We start from the raw sequence: 26110 nt of genomic DNA, 5'->3' as shown, positions 1-26110 counted from the left end.
GTTATATGTCACCAGAGGTGGTTTTAAAAAATACAATTGCTGGATCTCCCACTCCCTCTAGATTATGATTCAGTTGATATATGGTAAATTGGGCCATAGGTTTCTAAAAGCTACCTCATTAGTTCTAATGGAAAGCCAGGGATGAAAACCACCAGCTTAAACATCTGAAAGGAATACAGGTGGATCTCATACTTCTACATACCAATTACTACTCTCGCAAATAAATATAAACAGGTTGTAGTAATAAAAATGAAAATAAAAACAAAACCAGTGTGGAACTAGGACAGAAGAGACAGATTGTAAAAACATACCTTTGTTAACTAAGAATGGAGAAATACGTCCTAAACAAAACCTAGACGGTGAAAAAAGGGATCTAACTATAACAAAATTAAAGATTCTGTTCAATAAAAGATTTCAAAGAAGAAACCCGATAAGCAGGTAAAAAAACAAAAAACAAAACCGAAAAAACCTCAGAACATATTTGTACCACATAAAATCCAACAGATTAACCCCCAGAATATACAAAAAACTCCTGTAAATTAGGGCAGAAAAGCAGGAAGGGGGATACAAAAATCTAACTGGAAAAGAGGCAAAGAATAAATAAATGGCAATTCACAAAAGGGGACCCCACACACTGCTAATAAGCATATGACAGGATACTCGCCTGCATTAGCAGTCAGAGAACTGCAAATCAGAACAGTAATAGATCACCTTGTGCCCAGTTCGCTCCATCTGTTGCATCAGATTGGAAAAAATGATAAGGTCAGAAAATATCAAGTGCTGGCAAGAATGTGGGGAACGGCAGCTGGCAACAGTGGAAACCAGCACAGCCATTCCAGAGAATAATCTGGCCGAACTTAATGACGTTATGTACAAGCCCGAGAGAGGGTCCAGTGGGGGGTGGGGAGGAGCCAAGAATGGAATAGGAAGATCCGATGAAATAAACTGAGAGGCTTACATGGACCACCGCATCATGGGGGGGGGCCACAAAGAGAGCCCATGCACCCGACGGCGGGAGGCAGTCCCCGCCACACAGGGTCCTTCGTGGGCCCAGCAGGTGCTAAATCCCGGCCTACCAGGGGCTGTGCTTGGGCCCTGCCCTCACAGAGTCTGCATTCGAGTGAAGGAAATGATAAAAAGTGAACAAGTAACGTTGTTAAGACGGTGACAGCGGTGACGGGAAGTAACAGGAAGGGGGTGCGACTTTTCGGAGGCTTGCCAGACAGAGGCGGGCTCTCAGAGACCCGCAGAAAGAAAATTAACCAGGCACGCGGCCCACGGGAAGAATCTCCGAGAACTGCATTCAGGGTCTTCGAACTCAGTCACCATAGGACAGGTGAGGCTACTCTCTAAAGAGGACTCCCAGGAACAACCTTTAAAATACTTGTTATATAAAGTGTGGACTACAGTGATTATCCTGAAACCAACATATTCTGACCAAAGAAACCTTTTTTTTGGGGGGGGGTACCACCGATGTGAATATTCCATGTTTCTTAAAAATGTTTCTGGAAAAATCACTAGATGCACAAATATTTCCTTCATTTGTTAAATAGAAATCAAGTACTCCTATACCTTTTCCACAGCACAGTGCTAGGAAATGAGGATAAATATAAAAGTTTCTGGGTGTGCATGGATGGCTCAGTCGGTTAAGGGTCTGCCTTCGGCTCAGGTCATGATCCTGGGGTCCTGAGATCGAGTCCCACGTCGGGCTCCATGTTCAGCCTGCTTCTTCCTCTCCCTCTGCCCCACCCCCAGTTCCTGTTCTCTCTCAAATAAATAAAATCTTAAATTTTTTTTTCAAAATTACAAGTTTTTGTCCTTTGGGAGCATACCTCAACTTTGTAAGATTGAGGAATTCTATTTATTTCATTCCCTAATTGATCTTTCAGGATTAAAAGCCAACGTTTAGGGGCGCCTGGGTGGCACAGCGGTTAAGCGTCTGCCTTCGGCTCAGGGCGTGGTCCCGGCGGCGTTATGGGATCGAGCCCCACATCAGGCTCCTCCACTATGAGCCTGCTTCTTCCTCTCCCACTCCCCCTGCTTGTGTTCCCTCTCTCTCTGGCTGTCTCTCTGTCGAATAAATAAATAAAATCTTAAAAAAAAAAAAAAGCCAACGTTTATTGCATGTTCGTCCTAGCAGGCACTGTTCTATGAGCTGTAACACACACTGGAGTTCATTTAAACACTCATCGCAACAAAATACTATATTTCTACTTTAGCAAAGAACAGAGGTAAGAAACATGCCTGAAGTCGGTGACCGAGCAGGGATTCAAATCCAGATCTTTCAAACTTCAAAGCCTGTTTTCTTAACCACTACACTTATATTCCCCCTGGCATCTTCTCCGTGGTTTTCAGAGTATGGTCCCTGGGCCAGCAGCATCACCACTGTAACTGAACACAAAGGCATGTTCTCAGGGCCCACCCCAGACGCACTGAATCAGAAACGTAGAGCGGGGTCAGCCACTTATGTTTTAACAAGCCCTCCTGGTGAGCTGGAGGCCCGCGAAGGTTCAAGAACCACGGGTCTGGTTTTCAGACTCAGTGTATATAAGTTAAAGGGTAAATGATCACCGTTTTGGAAATTTCACAACATAAACTTTCAATCCTATTTTAAATGACTCTAAGTAAATCAAAATATGTTCACTTTCTCAAGACCCAGCAACTCTTTCCCCAACCTGACAAAATGTCCAATCTGCACCCTGATTCAACCATCTAAAAAAAAAAAAAGTCCACTCCGAGGAGCCTTACTAGGAACTAGATTTTAAATTCCAAACATGAAAAAGAGCACAGAGGTCCAAACAGAATCCTCAGAAGTTGAATCAGAAGCCATATTAGGAAGAGGACAAAAATGTTTTGCGTATCCGTAGCAAAAGCTTGACAAGTCTTGGTCCATAGCTCCGTAAGCCTTTTTATCCCGGCTCAACTCTAGATTTTTACAACACCCCTTCAACAAACTTCCAACTGGGGGGGGGGGGAAACAGTTGTAACCTTCAGAGGTATTTGTTTCTCAAGATTCAAACTGCTGTAAATAAACATACATAGGCACTATCTTCCAAACACGTTTTTATCATTATCAAGCTCATCAGATACGCTAGTGCAAAAACTGCTCACATCAGATACACTGGTGCAAAAACTGCTCACATTATCCCAGCCCCTTACCTAAACCACCCCTTACAGCATCCTACCCGACCTTTCTCTATTCAGAGCAATATCTAGACCAGGAGCCTTCTCTCCTACCCCAACTCAAGTCCTTAGTTTGCATAATACACCTCCATGTGTACTTAAATTGGTCTATTTCTATTTTTTCTATGTCTATTCTATTTTTATTTTTATTCTATTTCTATTTTTTTAAGGTGGTGGAAGACAGCATATCAGAAGTATGTACGGATTCAAGCACCTACCATAACTTGAGAACCTGCCATATGACAGATAACGTTTAAGCTAGTCACCTGGATACTCAATATTAATTTCATAAAGTTCAGGATTCTACTTATTTTAAAAATTCATAAATTTGAAGACTGAAGAGTTAACTTGCCCAAGTCTGCACCGTGGGATAAAGCTAGAAACCTGACTTAAAATGCATGTTGACTTGATTCGAGTGGTCAAAGGTGCAAAGAGCTCTGAGAAACCCACGCTCAGGCAGTTTTTAATCTGCAACCATCCACCTTTCTACCCAAGGACTGGCAGCACTGGCAGGAGCTACCCTCCTAGAAGGAATGGCAACTACTTATTTTCCCTCTTCAAAAACACCATCAAATCCGCCCACCCAGTATCACAAGTGATTCCAAGAAACAAATTACCAAAGCCCTCCCCGCCCCCACAGAGTTCACTGGAACCGAAACACACACACACCAACCACCTTCAGACCTTCCCCATCAAATTCTTACCCTGCCTTTTAAAAGCCCAAAGCTTTCGGTAAAACATCTCCCAAAATGCAACTGTCCCAACTAGTCCTTATTCTCCACTAGCACTGCCATTTCTATACCTAAAACTGGTACTTCTTCTGAAAGAAACAGCTATGTTTTCTCATCCCCCTTCTTTAACAACATCAGCAATTAATCAGTAACAAACAAGCCTGTTAGCTCCTACATCAGAGGAAGAATGCTCCCCTCTCCTTTATAAGTAAGCTGGTAACAACGTTCTCCTAAATAGATTATGTGAGCATTCAAGAAAGAAAAAACAAGCTGTTACATGCCTGGAAAAAAAAATTTTTTGCGTAACTTAAGTATTCAATTCGAGATTTGAGTAATCTTGCTATACGTACCCACTTTATTCTCTACCACTTCTTTTAAGGAATCTGTAACCAATGAAAGCAAAACATGAAACTATGCTCAAATAGCTCATAGTTCACATAAGATTTAACAAAACACAGCCATTTAAAAAAAAGTTCAAGTGTACATAAATAAGGACCAAAGATTGCTGGTGTGGGTTCCTGATCACAGGGGGAATCAGAGAGCTTTTTAGAAGTTATTTCTAATATTACTAACAGTGTCCACTTTAAATTAAGCTGTCGTTCCCTTCCAAATAATCTCACTTAATGAAACTGACAAATTACTCATTGCAATTCTGTCTGAATTGTAATTACAACAGAAACATTACAGGACATTTTTATCTTTGTCAGTGAAATGCTTACAACAAGGGAAAAAAAATCTGATTGAACTCTCCATTGAGTGGCACCCAGTGCACCACCTAGTGGAAGTTGTGTAACACCGCAATTAATATTTTTTTCAAAGGACAGAAACCCTAGGTAAGGGGGTTTACAAGCACCCTAAATCACTTTGCAGCTTCCCATACTGCAAGAGGGCCTGTTCATAAGAAGAGAGGACTCACTTCCCGTACAAACTAACAGACTGATAAAGGTTTCTTAATGGAAATCCTTGGGCGCTAGAAATTTTGACAGGAGAGTAAAGATTAAGACATTAATGCAAAAACAAATCAAATCAGAGATAGAAGGGCTTGTGTAAGCAATGCCTTATATCCTACAAGAATAAGTTATGTCAAAATGGACATGTTACTGGCAACACACGCATCTGCCATGGAAAAGGGACAACTTCGTGATTAGAACAGTTCCATTCAGTAATTCTTAAGACATTTCCATATTCCTGATGACTAATAAGTTTAACATAACCTAGCAATTCTCCAGAATTCCCCAGGCCTTGACACCATTTGAGAGGTTCCCCCCAACTACCCATCTAATAAGCCTGCTCTCCATTAACCCCCAAATGCCCTTGCTTGCACTATTCTGAGGAATAAATGGTTTTTACATTTTCAACTTTCCTACTAAATTTAGTGTTAACCTTTCCCAAAAAGTCCTAAGTCATGACCAGAATGCATCATGCTTCATTTTTATTTGCCTTATGCATATTAATTATTTCAATTTAACTCCTAAAACACTACTGAAGTCCACTGCTACGCTAGATGCAAACATAGCTAAGATAGGGTTCTCTACTTGGAAAGCCTCCCAAAATTTAAAATAGAGATTTTTCACATAGCACCACGAGGAATTTATTTGTTTTGTTTTGCCTGTGTGAAAAATTACCTTTCCGGTCTGATTCAAACTATCTCAGCAACCTCGAGGAGAGAAAGAACACAAACAAACCCTGAGCCACTATTTCTTTACTTGGAAAAAACCATCTCCATCTGTGACTCCTGGACCACGTGATCCAATCAGTATACAGAAGCTTACTTGACGGTGGGAACCTTAGTAGATCCTGGATTAAATCCATTTCGGGTACAAAATAAAGTAGGAGTCTGGTGACCTGGGGCAGAATTCTCTTCACCTCTAAGGATTTCACTTTATGGACCCGTGAAGTAGGCATGATATGTGCACTGCCAACAGAAGGATTAAAAAACTGACAGTCTAGGAGAGTCTCGATTCAAAGACCTAAATGGAAATACAGGTAGCCCCCATTTTGCACAAGTTCATGTTACAGTTCTTTGCCTTTACGACGGACCTTAGTATCTGTTTTCACTAACTGAAAGAAACCCGCAGAGGGGTTAGTTTTGCGTCAGCTGGTATAGAGACAGCACACACCCGGAACAGCAAGAGTGGCACAGCCAGGCTCCTTCCCTGGGAACTCCACTCAGCGTCTCAGCATCAAGCCGCGGCGGCTTTGACCTCGGAGCATCTGTGCTGCATCTTGCCTTATTTTATGCATCCATTAGCAAAACGTATCCTAAGGTATCGGAAAAGCCTAAGAGGTTTCTGGGGGATCTGGAACACTAAAAAATTTTCCCATATACATTAATAGTAAGTGCTTTTTTTTTTTTTTTTTTTTTTTTTTTTTTTTTTTTTTTTTTGCTTTGCAGCGCTTCGGTTTAAAAAAGATTTCATAGGAACGCTGTGTTTTCAGACAGCAGGGAAAACCTGTACTGGTTAGAACTGGAGTGCACCTAGAAGGGGAGAATACTGCTCCAAGGGTTCTCACTGTGCCATTACTGCCCAAACCCGGTGACCTTCACCATTTCACTTGTTAACAAATAGTGAATGAAAACAAAGGTTAGTAAGCAACTCAAAGAAAAGGTAATAACAATTCAAGGTGCAAATCAGTAATTAATGGCCTGGCTTGTCTGCAAAGTACTACCGCATGAGAACCAAGCAGATGCATCCCTAAAACCCAGAGACTCTTCTTAGAGAAGCTTTTTGTTTTTTATTTGAAAGCTAATGTTTGAAAAAATTAGAAGAAGAAAAAAGAATCACAATTCTACTCCCACCCATGACAGAGTGACAGAAACAAGGTTCCACCCCCACAGTCCTTTCAAACCTGCGCAGGCATTCCTCATCAACATTCCTCCCCCTCACTCCTATCGCACCTTCCCCACTTCAGCCCAGACAAAGGTGAGTCACACTGCTGGGTCTACTTGTCACTTAAGGAAAAGTCCCCAAACAAGTTCACGTTAAAGACTGCTCTTAATTAAAAAAATAAATAAGTAAACAGTGTTAATGTGTAAATGGCACTGCAATGCGCCTGCCTCCAGAAAATATGTAATTAACGATACCCAAGACACCTTTCTGGCTTAAAAAAAAAAAAAAAAAGCCATTCAGCTTATCGTTACTTATCAGTAGGTCCCTTTCCCTCGTGAGCCTGACTCTGACTCAACTCTGCAGTTTTTCTCCACCTGCACGTCCTCACGCCCTCCGTTGGGCCCAGCCGCCTCACTCCGAGTCCCCAAAGGGTCCCGCCAGCAACGGCCCCCCACCCCTCCCCCTCCCGGTCCCCCTCCCGGCCCCGCCCCCACCTCCCCGCAAGGTGTCGCCGCCGCCGCGGGCTCCCGGGCGGAGGCGCCTTGAGGCCGGCGGGAAGCTCCGGGTGACTCGGCCCGGCTGCCGCCTGCGGGAGCAGCAAGGGGAACAGACCCCACCGCCCGCGCCGCACCGGTGCTCCGATAGGGGCTGCAGCCACGGCGCCCCATTACCTGCTTCGGGCAGCCGTAGCCCGCGGGAGGCGCGATCGCTCTGGCCCCTGCAGCCCCGGGTCGGGAGGCAAAGAGGCAACGACCGCAGCCGCCGCAAAGGACAATCAGGAGCCAGCGGGCTCGGCACCGCCTCGGCGGGCGCAGAACGCACGAGCCCAGCGGGAGCCCGGCCCCCACCTCCAGCCCTGTGAGTAACCGACTTGGCCCCCTCCCTCGGAGGGGCGGGGCCACGCAGGAGGGGCGGGGAGGGGCAGGGCGGCACCGCCCGCGGGGTGGGAGCTCCGCGGACGCTTCGTAAAAGGCGTCTGCTGATAGGCTGCGATAGAGGTAGGCGTCTCGGACTTGAAGGCAGCCTCGCCAGCAGAGCTCTATCATTGGTCGGTAAGAGAAAACAAAGCAGAACTCTGATTGGTGAGAACTCTGTAGCTCCTCCCCATCGCCCCTCAATCAACGGAGGCTCCGCCCCACCCGCTGTGTTCCCAGGTGGCTGCGGAATGGGCTGTTTTATGGACCTGCAACCTCTCTGAAGCTCACAACCTCGGATACGCACGCTTCTCTGCCAGATGCGAGCGATTCTTTCATTCCCGTATGAACTTGATGAATAACAGCTAATCTTTAACATTGCTTGGCTTTAGAGAGGTCTCCTGGGTACTTTTTAAATGCTGCATAAGATTCAGAAGGAAATTGTCCTGTGCAAAGAAAAGATATAAAATGTTTTCACTCTTGGCAAAATTACAGTGTAACTTTTTTTTTTCTCGTTTTACCTGTGTTCCATATGGGGCATGTATTACTTAGACTGCATCACGCTTTAACAGATTTTTAGGAAAACTCCCTGACAGGAAGAATTTAGAATCCAAAAAAACAAAATAAATAAACCATTAACAAAAACCAGAACCAAAAAAGGTAGTATAGGGAAATTCAGAAGATACAATTTGGAAAACTCAACTAATGCAGGGACTTATAAGAAAGGAACGGGGCAGGATTTCAAGATGTGACTTCGACTTTAAGACTGAAAGTTGAGGGAGGAGGAGGGAGGTAATAATGAAAGTTGAGGGAGGAGGAGGGAGGTAATAATGATCGATGACCTATAGTTAAGTAATCTGAGCTCTCAGACCACTGTAGGCAAGCCCTGTGTTATCCTAGCCAGTTTTTGAAGGGAATGAAGCATAACTCACCTGGGGACCACACTCCCTTAACTCTCTGGCTGCCTTACTATTGTATTTGTTCTTCCTGCCATTCCCATAAGGCTCTGAACTAGGCTGTTCGAAATAAAGCACTTCCTCCAACAACTCCATAAATGACATAGTAGCGGGGGAGGGGGGAATGGAAATGGACAAAAATCACACCTAAGGAAGGAAAGGAATATTAAGGTAAACATGAAGTTGAAAAGAAAGACAAGAAACTCAATACAGAGAGCAATTCCTCTTTTCTCTCTTTTTTCCTGAGAATAAGGTAAAACTCTTTGGAGGACAGTAACCTCATTACCTAACACATTTTTTTATACAACCCTTGTAATAACTGGAATCCTAAATGATAGTCTGAAAATACGTGTCACAGCATACTCTGAGCAAGTAACTTAATGTTGAGATCTAATTATGTTTAAATATGTAAGGGGAAAAAAAAAGAACTTAGCATTGCCTGCTGTGAACAAATTGGAAAGAAAACACTCCAAAAAAATTTTTTTTCACAATCATGCCTGAAATTCCACCACTAACATTCTTTCTTTGGGATTGAGTCATTTATATCAAAAATTATTCTTTTTTTTTAAGATTTATTTATTTATTTATTTATTTATTTATTTATTTGACAGAGAGATAGAGACAGCCAGCGAGAGAGGGAACACAAGCAGCGGGAGTGGGAGAGGAAGAAGCAGGCTCATAGCGGAGGAGCCTGATGCGGGCTCGATCCCAGAACGCTGGGATCACGCCCTGAGCCGAAGGCAGACGCTTAACGACTGCGCCCCCCAGGCGCCCCTCAAAAATTATTCTTGTATTCATTTACTCAACAAACATGTAATAACATTAATCATCAAATTCTAATTCCTTCAACGAACTAGGCACTCTACTGTCTTGTCTTGAACAAGGCAGACTGGAAGCTATTTATCAGTAAAAGAAAGATAATGAACCAGTAAACGGATACACTTACAGAAAGGTATAAAGGCAGAGAAGAAAAAAGAGTGACCCCGAGGGATGGAAACGCTACTTAAATTCGGGAAGGGAGCGAGAACTACTCTGGGTTGCCACTTAAATCAGAAACGCCAGCTATGCAAACACGAGGGCAGTGGCGTTCCTAGCAAATAGCAAGAGCAAAGGTCCTGAAGCAAGAAGAAAAGTGATGTTGTAGGAAGAGAGAAGACCAGTGGGGCTGGCCTGGCACAGACAGGGAGTGGTACCAGGCAGGTTCCGAGAGGGAGGCAGGGCCTTGTAGGCAGTGGTAGGAAGTTTGTCGTTTACGGTATGGATTCCTGACAGGGTGACACTAAGTTACTAATGTTGGAATAAAAATCATTCTTTTTTTTTTTTTTTTTTTCCTTTTTCAGAGTCACCAAAGAAGTGGACCTTCATTCACCAAGCCAGTCTATCAGGCATAGATCTAGGAAGAACCGACTATTTTCCAGGGATCGGCTAGAGGTAGGGGGTCTAAAAATGAGAATGCCATGGACCCAGGTGGGTCTACAAACTGTTACTGCACAGATGATGGGAAATTGAGGTGCCGGGGGTAACACAGTCCAGAAGGGACCAAGGAAATCATCCTGAAGGAAATGAGTAATCACGGAACCCGTAGGAGTCACCCCAGTGAAAGGCCACAAGGTTCTAGACCCAGGGAGCAACCACGGAGGAGCCTGGGACCACAATCAGGAAGAAGGAAATCTAATGCAAATCTAAAGAAACCATTGCATTAAAAAAATCAACTTTCCCCACATCTCGAGCTTGGATGAGCCCAGAATGTGGAAACAAAAATCCAGTGAGAAACAGCATTCTGAAAGCATAAGAGCTGAGCAAAGTAGGAGAAGAAACAGAGTGATTGTTTCATATCATCCTTGCCTTTGTTTCTTAAACAAAAGCCATTAAATAGAATGCACAGCCCCCTTTGAACTATGACATGCCTTTTAGGACTGTAATGAGTTAACAGTGATAATCCTATTTGGCCAGAAATAGGACAGAACTGAAGCCCTTGGAGTTAGAGATCTGTTCTACTAGTTCCAGCCTCTCCCCTTGCTTCTGGGCATGGCTTTCTCCTTACAGGTTGAACTCACACAATTAGCAGATGCCTATAAGAAAAGAGAGCCAGCCCCCACTGTGGAGGGCCAATCAGAGGAAATGCTGGGAATGTCAAAGTATCTCCGAGCTTCCTGCTGGAAGTGGCAAGTGAATTGCAGGATGCAGCAACTAAGTAAATTACAAAGCAAATAAAAAATGTAACCACCGAAATAGATGGCACAATGCTTCATAGCCACTGAACAGTAATCTCTGTGCCCTAATAATAGAGTTCAAAAATCAGGGTTTTTAAAAAAAGATTGTGTTTATTTATTTGAAAGAGAGAGTGAGCGAAAGAACACATGCAGGGGGAGTGGTAGAGGGAGAGGGAGAAGCAGGCTCCCCGCTGGGCAGGAAGCCTGACACAGGGCTCCATCCAAGGATCTGACCTGAGCTCTGACCTGAGCTGAAGGCAGCAGCTTAATGACTGAGCCACCCATGCACCCCTCAAAAATCAGTTCTAAAGACAGAGGGGTAACTTGGAGAATCCAAGGGCAAAAAGAAGTCAGTTCCCAAGAAGGCCAGGAGCCGGGGTCTGAGAGACAAGAGGAACTCAGCTACAGTTTCCTCTATCTTCAAACTTGCCTCTCTCTACTCTCCTGTTCTTCCCTGGAAAACAGCTTTCCCGGCTCCTAAGTCCAGGAGTCAAAGTAAAGCTACCCCAGTGCTCCCCGACCCTGAATAAATCAACCACCTTGACCCAATCCCAAATTCTCTGGTGAGAAAATACGAGTGGCCTCGCCTGGCCTCTCCCCCGCTCTCTCCCAACCCTGTGATGAGGGAGGTGATGGGAGTGGGGAGGGTGGAGGCTGCCAACATGGCTGCCAGGGCTCATCTCCGTTCAGGGGCAGAGATTTCCCAGAGAATAGGCACTGGAGAGATTGCCAGAGAAGCACGCATCTTGCACCACAGTGTTTTCTGTAGTCAGTCAGTGGGGCTCCATTTCTGCTCAGTGACAGTCTTCGCCGGGCCTCTCACACGAAGATGGAGGCCCGGCGGCCCAGGCCAAAGTCTTCAACGGTGACTGGCAGCTTTCTTGACATCTCTTTATTTCGGGTGGCTTCCAGACACCAAGTCCCCTTGTCTCTTGCAGTTTCAAGCTGCCATTCCCACTTAAGTCTTCCACTAATTCCCCGTTTCCCTGTGTGATGTATACCTCTTGACAAGGATTTCTTTTTCTTTCTTTTTCTTTCTTTCTTTCTTTCTTTCTTTCTTTCTTTCTTTCTTTCTTCCTTTCTTTTAGATTTTATTTATTTATTTGACAGAGAGAGACAGCAAGAGAGGGAACACAAGCAAGGGGAGTGTGAGAGGAAGAAGCAGTCTTCCCGATGAGCAGGGAGCCCGATGCGGGGCTCGATCCCAGGACCCTGGGATCATGACCCAAGCTGAAGGCAGACACTCAATAGCTGAGCCACCCAGGCGCCCCTTGACACAGATTTCTTTAAAGAGCAAAAGCACTCGCCCAGTTGGTGACTGTCCGTGAACAGGGCTCTCGGCTCAGTTGAGACCAGCACATAGAGCAAGCGGGAGGGACGAAGCAGATGCCAGCAGAAGGCCAACCTTCTGCCACTGTCCCTCCCATACCTATTCAGATGAAAATGTGGGCGGTCCCATAACTTTTCTGATGGCTTTCAGGTAATAAAAGTCCTTTGATCAGTAAAGCCATAAAATACGGTTTGAATTCAGAAATTGTAATGTGATTGTCAACTACTTTGCTCACCACTTCAAGCTTCATTCAGAGAGAGGCCTTCCCTGTACTCCCCCAGCTGGGGTCCCACGCAGGCAGGCTGGGTCCTCCCGGAAAGGGGAAAGGAAACTCCTTCAAATTCATAACATAGGGAGAAAAGAGAATTCGGAGGATACCAAATTCATGCTCAAGTGTTCCAGCTGCAAGGAGACTTTGCTCTGGGCCTGGCCAATGACTAAACCAAGCACTTGCTCTCTTGGGTGCTTTCTTTTTTTGCATTTTAACAAATTTTTTTAAGGATTTTATTTATTTATTTGAGGCAGAGAGATCCAGAGAGACAGAAAGCATGAGCAGGAGGAGAGGCAGGGTGACAGGGAGAAGCAGACTCCCTGCTGAGCCAGGAGCCCGATGGTGGGGCTCTCGATCTCAGCACTCTGGAATCATGACCTGAGCCGAAGGCAGACTCTTAACCATCGGAGCCACCCAGGCGCCCCTCTTGGGTGCTTTCTAACAGTCTTAGAGACGTGAGCATGAAACATCCCGCTCAGCCTCTCCCGTGCTGGTCAATGCACTTCGCTCTGGCTGCCACTTCCCCCCTTGGGCTGCTGTCTACAAATTCACCTGTGGATCCCTCCACAGGTGTTGCTCTCGGGCAGGGTTTACACAGCTGCAGCACAGCTCTCGCTCACCAAATGGCTCTCTTCCGGGTGCACAGGAAACATTCGTACGCCCCGCGCTCCCGTCCATACTGGAGTGCCCCTGACTCTCAGAGCACTCGGGTCTTGAGTATTCTCTCTCCTCCTTCCCTGCGCTCTCTCTCTCTCTCTGAGCTGCTGCCACAAACCAGTACCTTCAGCCTCTCAATTTTAGCTATCTCGGGCCAAAGTCAGATACTGTCAGAACCAGAGAACACCAATCAAGTTGCCCTGGGGTCCCCTGATGCCCCTCCCCGGGGAGACTAAGGAGGAAGACCTGGGACCAGAGGTTAGGTGGACTCAGCCCCGCTTTCTTTGAAGAAAACTTCCTCATAGAGCCTTCCTAAACTCCACTTCCGCTGCCCTTTTATGATCCTATTTTGAGTGAGGGATTTTTCAGAGTCAACAAGGAGCTAAGATATTTCCTTTGAGATTTGCTCCCTGCTCTGGCAACTTGAGAATTTGACATCCGTTGTCTCTTGGGACCTCAGTAAGAACTTTACTTTTATATCTTGTCATACTCATGTGAACCTGCAAAAACTGCTTTTGTTCATTAACATGAAACTAAGAAAACGTGTTCTCTAAAATCATAGACTGTTGGAAACTTAGTTGAGTATCAGTAAGAATGGAGCCCCCCCCCCAAAAAAAAAAAAAAAAACTTGCCTGGATGATGGGAGCCTGTGGGTCACTCTGACACAGAGAAGTAGCCTTGACTTCCAGCCGAGGTGCAGACCTTCAGATAAAGGATTTGGAGACACAGCATGCCACCTTAATCCAAGGAAACAGGACTCCAAGTTTGCCTTTCAGCCCAGACCTGATGTTAGTAAAAACATTACTAAATGTTTATAAAGTATTACTCACAGCCTTGCTCTGCTTTGAGACCATCATAGCACTCTTTCATTTAAATCTTACCTAACCACCACCCTTCCTGCACACCCTGCAATAACCTTGTCTCCTTTGTTTGGTGGGGCCCTCCCTGGGTCCCTTGGATCATCAACCTAAATTAGACTTCGGCTTTGTCTCTGGTGGTGTGTGACTATTGGACGCTATCACGAATGATCAATTCTTTCCAGATCAAGTTGCCAGCTCTCCTCTCACTTTTCCAGGCTCTGTCTTCATATCTGCATCTCCTTTTACTCTGCACCAGGTCATACAACCCCATCGCCACCAGCGAACCATCACCAGAGTCATCCAGAATGCTGCAGCTACAATTGTATAACACTCAAAAAGCCATATACAGGGGCGCCTGGGTGGCTTGGTCAGTTAAGCCTCTGACTCTTGATTTCAGCTCAGATCATGATCTCAGGGTCCTGGGATCAAGCCCCACGCCGGGCTCCACACTCAGCAGGAAGTCCGCGTGAGGACTTCTCTCTCTCTCTCCCCGTCCCCCTACTCATGCACACGCACTCCCGTTCTCTCTCTCTCTCTAAAATAAATAAATAAATCTTTTTTAAAAAACCCATAAATATGTGCATATATGGCAACAATAACAACTATAGATGTTTCTCCTAGCAAAAGGAGAAGTTATTAAAGGATATTTAAAGAACCTGAAGAGCTTTTTCAGATTACACGAGCCCTGAGAAACTAACACAATCCTTCCTGCTGTCCTCTCCCCACACATACGTAATTGACTAATTCATTACAGCAATGATCCTGTTAACAAGGGTAGAGTACCTTCGGCTATGTTTATGGGAGGTTAAGAAACTCTGCTTTAGCCCTCACTCATCTGATGGGCCCTTGATCAAAATTTTAAGTCCACAAGTTTGGGGGAATATTTTTTTCTCTTAGCTAAAAATACCAGCTTGACGTTGCTTATAAAATGAAAGGGAAGAAACCGTCCCCATGATGAGAGGGGCTTTGTGTGACTCATTCCCAATGGTACCCCCAGTGGCATCCCCAGGTCTGGCCCATCGTAAGTGCCCAGCGAACATGGGCTGCACTGGTAAATTCAGAACTCATTTTAAAATGGGAGAGTTTTGATCCGCCAATCGTACAAAGCAAGCTACATTCATCAAAACTATTAACAGTGACTGTGCTCTATTCTATTCGTATTTATTTGGCAACGCTTCAAGATTGGTTTCTGATGCAATCAGCAGTTGGCTGCTCCCTCAAGGACTTCTGTGTATAAACTGAGAGCCATTTGATAACTCTGAGGAGTAGGGGGTGAGGAGTGACAGCAAGATATGTGGGGTGTCTGCACGCTGATCACCAATGATTCCATGAAAGCCTTTCCACAAACCTGTATGTGGGCCTCAGCATAGTATAATAACGTGTGTGTTAGAGGAAGACAGTCAAGGAGCCCTGGAATGATGGAATTCTGATAATAGCTGATCATTAGGCTGATAATGAGACCTGCTGGTGTGCTAACCTCAAAAGCCTCAGCCTGTTGGTGAGCCAGCCTCCCGTCGTTCAACCCTGATGCGCCCTGTAACGTATCTGATGCTCTCGTTGTGGGTATAGAGAAAGAGACAGATAATAGAGAGATGGACATGAATCGCTTAGAGTTTCTCATGCTGAACCAAGTGGGCCTCCATCCTCCCACGCGCCCATGTGTGGAATTCAGTCAATTTGAGGGAGTCAGAGTGGTTTTACAACATCCTTCCTATCTCTGATGTTTGAAGTTAGGATAAGAAAACGACCTTTTAAATTGCATTTAGCATTTTAAGAAAAGATCAAAGATCTCTCTTCTGTGATCACACAGTGAGAATGATGACAGCTACCAAACAGTCCATCTTGTCACTATGTAGCCACTTTCATGGTGCAAGAACGGACCCCAAAAATGAAGCACATCTTCGATCTGTAACACTCACAATGGGAGTAAGCATTTTGCATTCGGAAAGCAGGGCATCGATCCAAAAGTTGAGGGAAAAAATACTCTTATGCTGAAATGAGTTATGCACAACTTATATTTAATTAATCTCAGTCATCTCTGTACTTACCTCGTGGGGCTCACAAGGGAACATCGTGAGCAAAATCGCTCTCGTGCTGCTTAGGTTCCCCAGAAACGACACCGTCATTCATTAATCAGAGCTGACCTAGAAAGCAGAAGCTCCCTCCTCTCACCATTTAAAACCTGAGTAACTCTTCGTTGTGCAGAGAAGATTAAGACACATGGAACAGAGAAGCAGTTGCGACGTAGAAAGCCATAAAAGCTGCGGCAGAAAAAACAGTCTGAGAATGTGCGAATACGGGGTGCTCCCAGCGTTCAGGGCCACCACCAACAAAGACAGAACTTAGGAGATGGGATTCTTTTGCTTGATTGCCTCTATTTTCTTAACTTTCCACGACTGTACCTTTAGCAAAAAATTCCTCACTCCCTGAACTATGAGCAGAAAATAAAGGAACTTAATAAATAAGTCTCTGATTCATAGATTCGAACATTTGAAACATTAAACATTCCTAAATTCTAACATTTGAAAAACAATGAAGCCATGTAACCAAGAGTATATATAGAGAAATATACTAAATAATAATAAATTTAAGAATGCAGGATATGTATAACATAGCTGAAGAATTGACTAGAGAGGTGAATGTCCTTACAGACAAGACTGCTATAGGATATACATAATTTAAAGTTCTAGGGGCACCTGGGTGGCTCAGTCAGTTAAGCATCTGACTCTTGATTTCAGCTCAGGTCATGATCTCAGAGTCATGAGATCAAGCCCAGCATCAGGCTTCACACGCCACGTGGCAAAGCTGATTCCCACTCCCGTATGGCAGCAGCTGACAAGAGCAGAGATAGTGCCCCCCTTGAGATCTGCTTAAGATTCTCTCTCTCTCTCTGCCCCTCCCCCACTCACACACTCGCTTGCTCTCTCTCTCAAATAAATACATCTTTTAAAAAAATATTATTGCTATGTGTTGATATTTCATCTTATTTAAGATGCTAATGACTGTCATTCATTCAAGAAGAAATGACTGAGCACCTACTATGTGCCGATGATTGTAGTGGGTACTGGATTGGGGGGAAGAATAAGAAAATGTTTAAGGTGAAATTCAGTCTCTAGAAGATTACAGAATTCTGATCTGTGCATTTGCAATCATTATGGCCAGTGTGGACATTGGCCTGAGCCCCTGTTCGACTCTAGTGTCACATGAGTTACACAAACAAATGAATATGGACTCTAGCAAGGAACAAAAGAAAACAAGGCACATAGCACACGAATGGAATTAACGGCACCAATTAACTGGAGTGGGATTGACGAAAGACATGGTGTTACAGGAGTTCCGATTCCCACGTATTTCCTTAAAGGCAGTGAATTCAGAACAAAGTCCAGATGATTCTGAGAAAGTGAACAAATTGTTGAAGACTCTCCAAAGGAGAGGATATAATGATATTAGAACGCTGAATGTCAGTGCCAGTTTCGACCCGAAAGCTAGTCGTATGACCTTGGACATCTTATTTACCTTTTGAAGGCTATTTCCTTACTGATAAATGTGTGGTTGGGAATCTGCCCAAGAAGCCACAAACTTCAGTTACGTTGGATGGGCGCAGATTATGTAAAAATTGGATTAGCTGCCAACCTTTCAAAATCAGGAGATTTCATGTAAATATCCAATGTACTAGTTTCTATTTTTTTTAAACAAAGAAGCTCTGGCAAAGCTGACCCACACTGCCACATAGCAGCACTGCCAAGAGCAGAGACCGTGTCCCCTCTAGAGCTGCATGTGCTTTGTAGTCTGCCACGGACCATGTCCAACCTGCTTCACTCCTACTCTCTGCTACCTACCTGGCCTCTGTAGGTATCTGAGTTTGCCTCTCCTGAAATGGATCATTTTTAAGGGTTTGCTGTTGCTGTTGCTGAAAGTTATTGGAACCTCTTCAAGTTAATATAAATTTAAAATATATATTGTTGGGGAGCGCCTGGGGGGCGCAGTCGTTGAGCGTCTGCCTCCGGCTCAGGGCGTGATCCCGGCGTTGTGGGATCGAGCCCCACATCAGGCTCCTGCGCTATGAGCCTGCTTCTTCCTCTCCCACTCCCCCTGCTTGTGTCCCCTCTCTCGCTGTCTCTCTCTCTCTGTGTCAAATAAATAAATAAAATCTTTAAAAAAGTAGGGGCGCCTGGGTAGCGCAGTCGTTGGGCGTCTGCCTTCAGCTCAGGGCGTGATCCCGGCGTTCAGGGATCCAGTCCCGCATCGGGCTCCTCGTCTGGGAGCCTGCCTCTCCCTCTCCCCTGCTGTGTTCCCTCTCTCGCTGGCTGGCTGTCTGTCACATAAATAAATAAAATCTTAAAAAAAAAAACTTTAAATAAATAAAATAAAAAAAATAATAAAATATATGTTGTTGGGAGAAGAGACGGATCTCCCATACGAAATTCCACACAATATATGTAGAGGGTCCACCCTCAAGAAGGGGCCCATACTCTCATACTTTAAGTGTGTGCTGTGCATGGTGACTGCCTTCCAAAGAGTTCGGTAAGAAAAGGGAGGGAAGGAAGAGTAACTCTTCAACGGAGAAACCTGGTAATGCTAGCTGAGCCAGGCGCCGAAGGCCAACATCAGCAGCGATGACACTTCATGTTGACATTATTTATGGTCTCCCTCCCCAAATCCATAACCCCAGTCTAATCATGAGAAAACATCAGAGAAATCCCGAGAGAGGGACATTCTACAAAATACTTCACCAATACTCCTCAAAGCTATCAAGGTCATCAAAAACAAGACAAGTCTGAGAATATCACAACCAAGAGAAAGCTAAGGAGATAGAAAGCTAATGTAATATGGTAGCCTAGATGGAATTCTGACCCAGAAAAAAGGACATCATGCAAAAATGAAGGAGATCTAATTAAACCGTGGACTTTAATTAACAGCAGTGTGTAGACATTGTTACATTAGTTATAACGAATGTACCATACTAAGGTAAGATGTTCGTACTAGGGGAAACTCCAGGGTATATGGGAACTCTGTACCATCTTCATAACTTCTCTATAAATCTAGAAGTGTTCTAAAAAAAGTTTACTTTTAAAATATTTTATATATGTATGTGTCTATACATCTATACGAAGGACACGGAAGTGTTTCAAAGGATCGGTGGAAGATCTGGACGCTCAAGGCTGGGAAGACAAGGTCAGGCTTACCGCATGCAGCACTGCCATTACTGTGACTCAGCTCCGTCACGTCTTAGTCACTGCGTTTCTCAGTTCCACATTTCGCACTCCTCAAAGAAAGCCCATTGCTTCGCCCTGGGGAGGAGTCAGAGTCTGGAGCTACTCATTCTACCCAGGGTTCCGTGTGGGAATCATGGCAGCCCTACCCATGCCTGTGTGTAGGTGACCATTTTCATAAAAGGAGGAAGAGCTGGGAGCCAGACAGGCCCCTTTCAGCTCTGCAATTCTGAGTAAGATGGGGAAAGAGAAGAGGTTTAGCCACTAAAGTCAATGTCCTAAAACACAAGGCCAGATATTCCACAACAGGGGCGCCTGGGTGGCACAGCGGTTAGGCGTCTGCCTTCGGCTCAGGGCGTGATCCCGGCGTTATGGGATCGAGCCCCACATCAGGCTCCTGCGCTATGAGCCTGCTTCTTCCTCTCCCACTCCCCCTGCTTGTGTTCCCTCTCTCGCTGGCTGTCTCTATCTCTGTCGAATGAATAAATGAAATCTTAAAAAAAAAAAAAAAGGTATTCCACAACAAAGGAGCAGCATCCTTGCCATTCATACATACGAGAAAAGCTTTGGTGGCAATCGCAAACTTTTATGAAATCAAGAGTTACAAAAACTGTTTCCTGCAAAAATTGATTCAGTCCCCCAAGTACTCGAGTTAACTCTCCTAACTTGTAACCACAAGTCCTTCTGCTTTTTCAAAATTATATTTGGGGAAAGTCTACGAGTACTCACAGTAATTGGAAAGCATGGATGTTTTGATACATTGATATGGTGGAAGGGAGACCAATCCAATGTGGATCAGCTAGGAGTTCCATGGAATAGTGACGTAAGGGTCACTGCCCTAAACCAGCCCATGGAGTCGGTGTCATGGCACAAATTAGGAAAAGACACCCCTCCTCAAGATACTTCATGGGAAAACTGTCATCATAGGCTGCTTGTGTTAGAACAAGACACTTCACTGACATCCGCCAGGAATTTGTGAAAATAAAAATACAAATGCGTGATACCAATGGTGTGACCTCAGTTACCTGTGTCCCGCCCAAGCTGCACAGCCATATGCTGTCACTCTGGGTGCCATTGTCTGTTATGAGCAAGTGTCATCTCTTAGAGCCTTGGCAAGCTTGAGCTTACTTTCATGTCTCTCTGTGTGTAATCCTCCCAATGGAGTGAGCATTCCAGCTGTCGTGGGTAATCATCATTTTGTTTACCTCGGATTGCACTAAAGAATCCAACTCTTGGACTACTCCTGTAATTGCACTTTCCTTAACCACCACAATGGGGATAAGAACGCTCATGGTGCGGGGGTGTTACCAACACTGAGCGAGAGGACACATCAAAGCAGTGAGCACAGCGCCTGACAGCTCATGAGGCCTCCCTTGACACCGGGGTTCGTCCTTCCCTACTTAGAAACCTTCCATGGCTCACCAGACCAGTCAGGGTTCTCTGTCGAAAGGCCATAGTGTTGTTCTTGCTTGCGGAAGTGCTCCCAGACGTGTAGTCGCTCATTTCTGTGTGCGGGAAGATGGAATGGTTTTTACCTGCCTTGCTTCAGTGAGACCAAATCCAGCTACACCGTCTGTAGACAGACAGTGTGGGTTTCCTCTTCGCAGACTATATCGCAAAAGCAGTTTCTGACTTCTATGTGTTACAGAACCAATTTCCAAATGGAATGTGATGAAGCTTGAGAAATCCATTCCAAAGACCTTTTTATCCTTGAAAAATATTTGCTTGCTTTATTTATCTACTTGGATTGAGATTATATGTCTTAAGTTAACTGTGTTATGAGTTACACTGGGTTATAGTGAAGTAAAATTAAAACATAAATTCGCAACAGTATTTAAATATGGAGAACTGAAAATGCCATTCATAAAAATACACATTTCCTCCACCCACATTATTCTTCTGGTGCCTTTCACTGCCACAAGTAGGGAAACTGTAGGTCTAAGGTACTGCGGGAGGCTTCTTACTTATATCCTCCAGCCCCCCCCCCCGTGTCATCTCTACGTGAAAGAGTCAGGTCACTGGAGGACAAAAGCATGAGAGCTCAGTGTGAACTGAAGGAAGAGAAATGAGTTGAGGGAGAGAAATACATAGGCTGAGAAATACCTTGAAAGAGGGCCTTCCTTTTGGGGTTCTGCATGAATAAAATCTTTGGGGCAGCAACAAGCTAACTATGTTTAGAGGAAAAGGGAGATACTAGCTGGAACAAAAGATTTCTGTCGGGAACGGTTGGACAACAGTGAAATCACCTATATTACCAGGCTGATATTTGGACTAGGTCCTAAGACCAATAGGGGTTGCCAGATATTTTTAGCTAGTGAAGAGAATGTATTTTAGGAAAATTGTATCTGGTGGGGGGAGGGGAAGACTATTTCAAAATAAAATAATTGAAATTATTTTTATCTTATTTGTTATAATACTAGTGAGAAAGAGGACCCTTATAATAAGCCTACTTAAAAAAATATTGAAGTCACCAATTACTTATCAATAGTGGGAAAGGGTCATATTAAAATCATCACACATCTTTCACACCCATTTCTCCCTCCATGCTCTTAATTATTCAGGGTGGGTCCCAAATCTTTGCTTCACAATTGTTGATGTATAGTCATATTTTTTTCACTAATTTAAAATATTTAATTTCTATCCCAAACCATCTATTTCTCCGTTTTCAACTTTTTTGAATGTGTTTCTTTGTTTACCTGTTTTACCGTGGTTCATGGTGCAGGAAGATGCTAGGAGTGGCCGGTTGTGAGACTCATCCCCTTGACTGTAACTGAGATGCTAACCAAGGCCAAGTGCTCCAGGAGGAAGAGACCTGCCCTGAGATCTCAGGGCTCAGCGCCCCTTCTGAGACTCTGTGGTCTGAGAAGCTTCCTCCCCACTGAGGACATGGGAAGCTCACCACTCCCGGAGCTTAACTCACCCCAAAACTTGTATCTGGAAGGTCTGAAACCTTCATGGGGCAAGTAGAAACCAGAAAAAAAGTGGACATTCAAAAATGGAAGCAGTTTTACATCCTGTGAAAGCTAAAGACCAGGATATATCTTTGGGGCAGAATATTCTGGAAAAACCAAGGAAAGGTTAATTATAGATATGAAAATCAACACCAAATGAGAAAAGATCTTTTCATGCTATTGCTTCAAACATCTAACTTGCTCCATGTTAAGTAATGGTAAGAGTAAAGACCCATTACATATGTTACCCAGATTATGTCATTCAGTCCCCACAATAAACACCATGGGGGGGGTATATATGTCACTCTCACTATTTTACAGATAAGAAAACTGAGACTAGATCAGTGATAATAATCACTCAAATTTAGGTGATTAATAATTTGCAGAACTGGGGATCAAACCTGTCTGCCTCATATCAAGGTCAAACACTTTTCTGTCACTCTCAACCCTTTGGATTAATTTTTCTTCATAGGGGGACACCTGAGTGGCTCAGTCCATTAAGCACATGACTCTTGGCTTTGGCTCAGGTCGTGATCTCAGGGTTGTGATCTCAGGGTCATTATCTCAGGGTCCTGAGATCAAGTCCCGTGTGGGGCTCTGCACTCAGCAGGAAGTCTACTTGAGATTCTCTCTGGTCCTCCCCACTGTGCTCGCATGTGAACGCGTGCACACTCTCTCCAAAATAAATCTTTAAAAATCTTTTTTTCTTCATAGAAGTTTTTTAAAGAATTTATTTAGGGGAGCTGGGGTGGCTCAGTTGGGTAAGCGTCTGCCTTCAGCTCAGGTCATGATCCTGGGGTCCTGGGATGGAGCCCCACATCAGGCTCCTTGCTCAGCACAGAGCCTGCTTCTCCCTCTCCGTCTGCCCCTCCCCCTGCTTATGCTCTCTCTCTCTTTCTCTCTCTGACAAATAAATAAATAAAATCTTTAAAAAAGTAATAAAGAATTTATTTAGACTTCACTGTCCCTGCAACCCATTACTTGTATTTATAGCCATGTGTGTGTTTAGCTGTGAAGATACAGAAGATTAAAAAAAAAACCCTGCTTTCCTAAGAAAGTTGGAGAGACACCCGTTGCATTTTGTGCTAGCCCAGGGCCATGTGACCAAATGAATCACAGAGCCAGCGAGAACTCCGATCTTCCATGTTTTGTAATGAACCCTGTGCTAAAGGACTTGGGAGCAACTTAGCAGGCAGTCGATCCTGGCAAGGAGAATAAAAGTAGGAGAGAAAGATGAGTGGAGACCTTGTGTTGACCAAAGTGGATGAGATAATTATAACCCATATAAACGCCGGAATGTCTTGTAGTCCCTGTCCTGAAGAAGTAGTATTAAACTAACCGTAAGTTCAGAGGCTGAGCCATTAACATTCTTCTTTAAAAGAAATGCCCATGACTCAGTGGTAGGTAGAGCAGGGGAGCCAAGAAGTTTTGCACAATAAAACTTTGAAAAATCCTCTCTTCCATCTCTAACAGCCATTTTACATTAAAAAAAAAAAAAAGTTGTCGGTCCCCAAAACTCTCTCTGTCATTCTCAGGTTTCCCTTGGGTATCTCATCTCTCTTTGTCACGGTCTCTTTCCTTCAATTTCTACTCTTTGTCCTCTCCCATGGGTAAAATTCAATCCTTTCTAGAATGCGTCCCTGCAACGTCTTCATTTTCTCTGAACCCAAATCCTGCACCATAAAAGCCCAGGAACTAAGCTGAGATGGGGAGAATTCCCTTTAGCAGATATGCAAGGGAAGCTATGAACACTCACATGCCAATACGACCTGGTGAAATTTGGGTTACTCAGTTCTGTATATCATCTGAAGATCCCCTTCTGCCTCCATTTCTCTGTCAAGAAGTCCCAGCCAATGTATGGTGACTATAGTTCTTAATGCTGTGTTGTATATTTGAAAGTTGCTAAGAGAGTAAATCTTAAAAATTCTCATCACTAGAAAAAAAGTTGTGTAAGTATATGGTGACAGCTGTTAACTAGACTTACTGAGATGATCATTTAACTGTACACTTGACCCTTGAACTATGCAGGTGTTAGGGGCACTGACACCACACCCCCCAGTCAAAAATCTACATACAGACTTCTTGGGAAGATGGCGGAGTAGGAAAATCTTAAGCTCACCTCACCCCATGGACACGACTAGATAACACCCCCAACAGTGCAAGTAACCCAGAACATGGCCTGAAGACTGGCAGAACAGACTCTCCACAGCTAATTGTGGAAAAGAGCCCACATCAAAGAGGATCGGAGGAGTAGAGACATGGTCAGGAGTGAAACAGACCAGTGTGGGACTGTCCCCAAGAGGGAGGGACACTGCAGGTGCAGAGAGGAGAGTAAAATAGATCCAAGCACCAAGCACCCCAGACAGAGGGGAACCCACAGTTGGGAGAACACAAATCTCCATAACATTGGGGTTTGAAAACCAGAGGGGCCTAATTTCACAAGTTCTTTCAATCTGGGGGTTTAACATCTGGAACTCAAAAATCAGCTCAGCTCTGGGGTAGCCAGGAGGGTGATAGGAAACTGAATCCCTGCCCTTAAAGAGACAGCGCAACAAACAGCCCCAAGGAGATAGAGCATCGAAGCAGCAGTCTAAGACACACCTGGGGTATCCATGAAGGAGATTTATTTACTAACCTCAGAACATGTGCAGGAGGGGCAAAGATCTTTAGGAGACTTCTTCAGGAACAAAGGAGCTGGCTGGCACCATTTCCTTCCCCTACCCCGCAGCCTAGACACACGGACACCTGCGGGAACCAGGACAGCACCAACTCGCTCTACTTAGCTTGCCAACAGTGTGCTCCACCCCCACTTTCCCCTGCAGACATGCCCCCTCCATGCAGGCCTGGCTCCAGGTCTCCCCAGCAGACCCACACAAACCTTGCTAACATCAAGCACCTGGCCCCATGTTCTCCTGCAGACCTGCCCCCTCCAATACATCCTTGGCCAGCACCCATCCAAAGCAGTGCCAAGAGCCTGGCAGTGTGCAAGCAGCCCCAACAGGGGCCAGCACCTCTCCAAAGTGACTCCTGCCCCAGGGGAGGAGATAGCCACACACACCAGTCTGACTGTGGCCCCAGCAGTCGCCCACCAACGGAAGCGTCTCGGGGGAGAACACAGGGAAAGCGCCCTGCAGTTCCATGCTACTGCATCCCTGGCAAACATTTAGTCCGACTCAACTCCAAGCCCAAGACAACCCCAGAATGGAACAAGCCCTGCCCACAAGAGGCAAAGAGGCCCACTGCACGGATAAAGCAGATGTAGGCTCTACATACAGGAATATTATGCAGCCATCAAAAAGAATGAAATCGAGCCGTTTGCGATGATATGGATGGAACTAGAGGGTATCATGCTAAGCGGAATAAGCCAATCGGACAAAGACAATTATCATATGATCTCACTGATAGGTGGAACTTGAGAAACGAGGCAGAGGATCACAGGGGAAGAGAGGAAAAAATGAAACAAGACAAAACCAGAGAGGGAGACAAACCATAAGAGACTCTTAATCTCAGGAAACAAACTGAGGGTTGCTGGAGGGGAGGGGGTGGGGGAATGGGGTAACTGGGTGATGGACACTGGGGAGAGTATGTGTTGTGCGGAGCACTGTGTGTTGTGTAAGACTGATGAATCACAGACCTGTACCCCTGAAACAAATAATACATTATATGTTAATAATAAAAATAAAATTAAGAAAAGAGAGAGAGGGGCGCCTGGGTGGCACAGCGGTTGAGCGTCTGCCTTCGGTTCAGGGCGTGATCCCGGCGTTCTGGGATCGAGCCCCACATCAGGCTCCTCCGCTCTGAGCCTGCTTCTTCCTCTCCCACTCCCCCTGCTTGTGTTTCCTCTCTCGCTGGCTGTCTCTATCTCTGTCGAATAAATAAATAAAATCTTTAAAAAAAAAAAGGAGAGAGAGAGAGACCCACTGCAGGCAATTAGCCTGAAGGCAAACGTGGCTCAGCCACAACAGTAGGGTACACACACACATACACACGCACACACACA

The 26110-nt window shown here is 44.8% G+C and overlaps 1 protein-coding gene across 2 annotated transcripts in view; it reads right to left on the bottom strand.

Annotated features, from left to right (window-relative positions):
- The window catches only part of MPP7 (MAGUK p55 scaffold protein 7), a 283281-nt gene extending 275809 nt beyond the window's left edge, over positions 1 to 7472 (bottom strand). Inside the window, exon 1 of one of the 2 annotated variants that reach the window (XM_057304655.1) lies at positions 7417 to 7472. The gene's annotated coding sequence lies outside the window, so the exon portion shown is untranslated. The remainder of the gene's footprint in view (positions 1 to 7416) is intronic. The other variant, XM_057304654.1, reaches the window with a different exon arrangement.
- Between the last annotated feature and the right edge of the window lie 18638 nt (positions 7473 to 26110).

This window comes from Ursus arctos, unplaced genomic scaffold (genome assembly GCF_023065955.2).
Source record: "Ursus arctos isolate Adak ecotype North America unplaced genomic scaffold, UrsArc2.0 scaffold_30, whole genome shotgun sequence".
Classification (NCBI taxonomy): domain Eukaryota; kingdom Metazoa; phylum Chordata; class Mammalia; order Carnivora; family Ursidae; genus Ursus; species Ursus arctos.
Note: the sequence above shows the minus strand (reverse complement) of the source record. Positions and strands in the feature narration are given on the sequence as shown.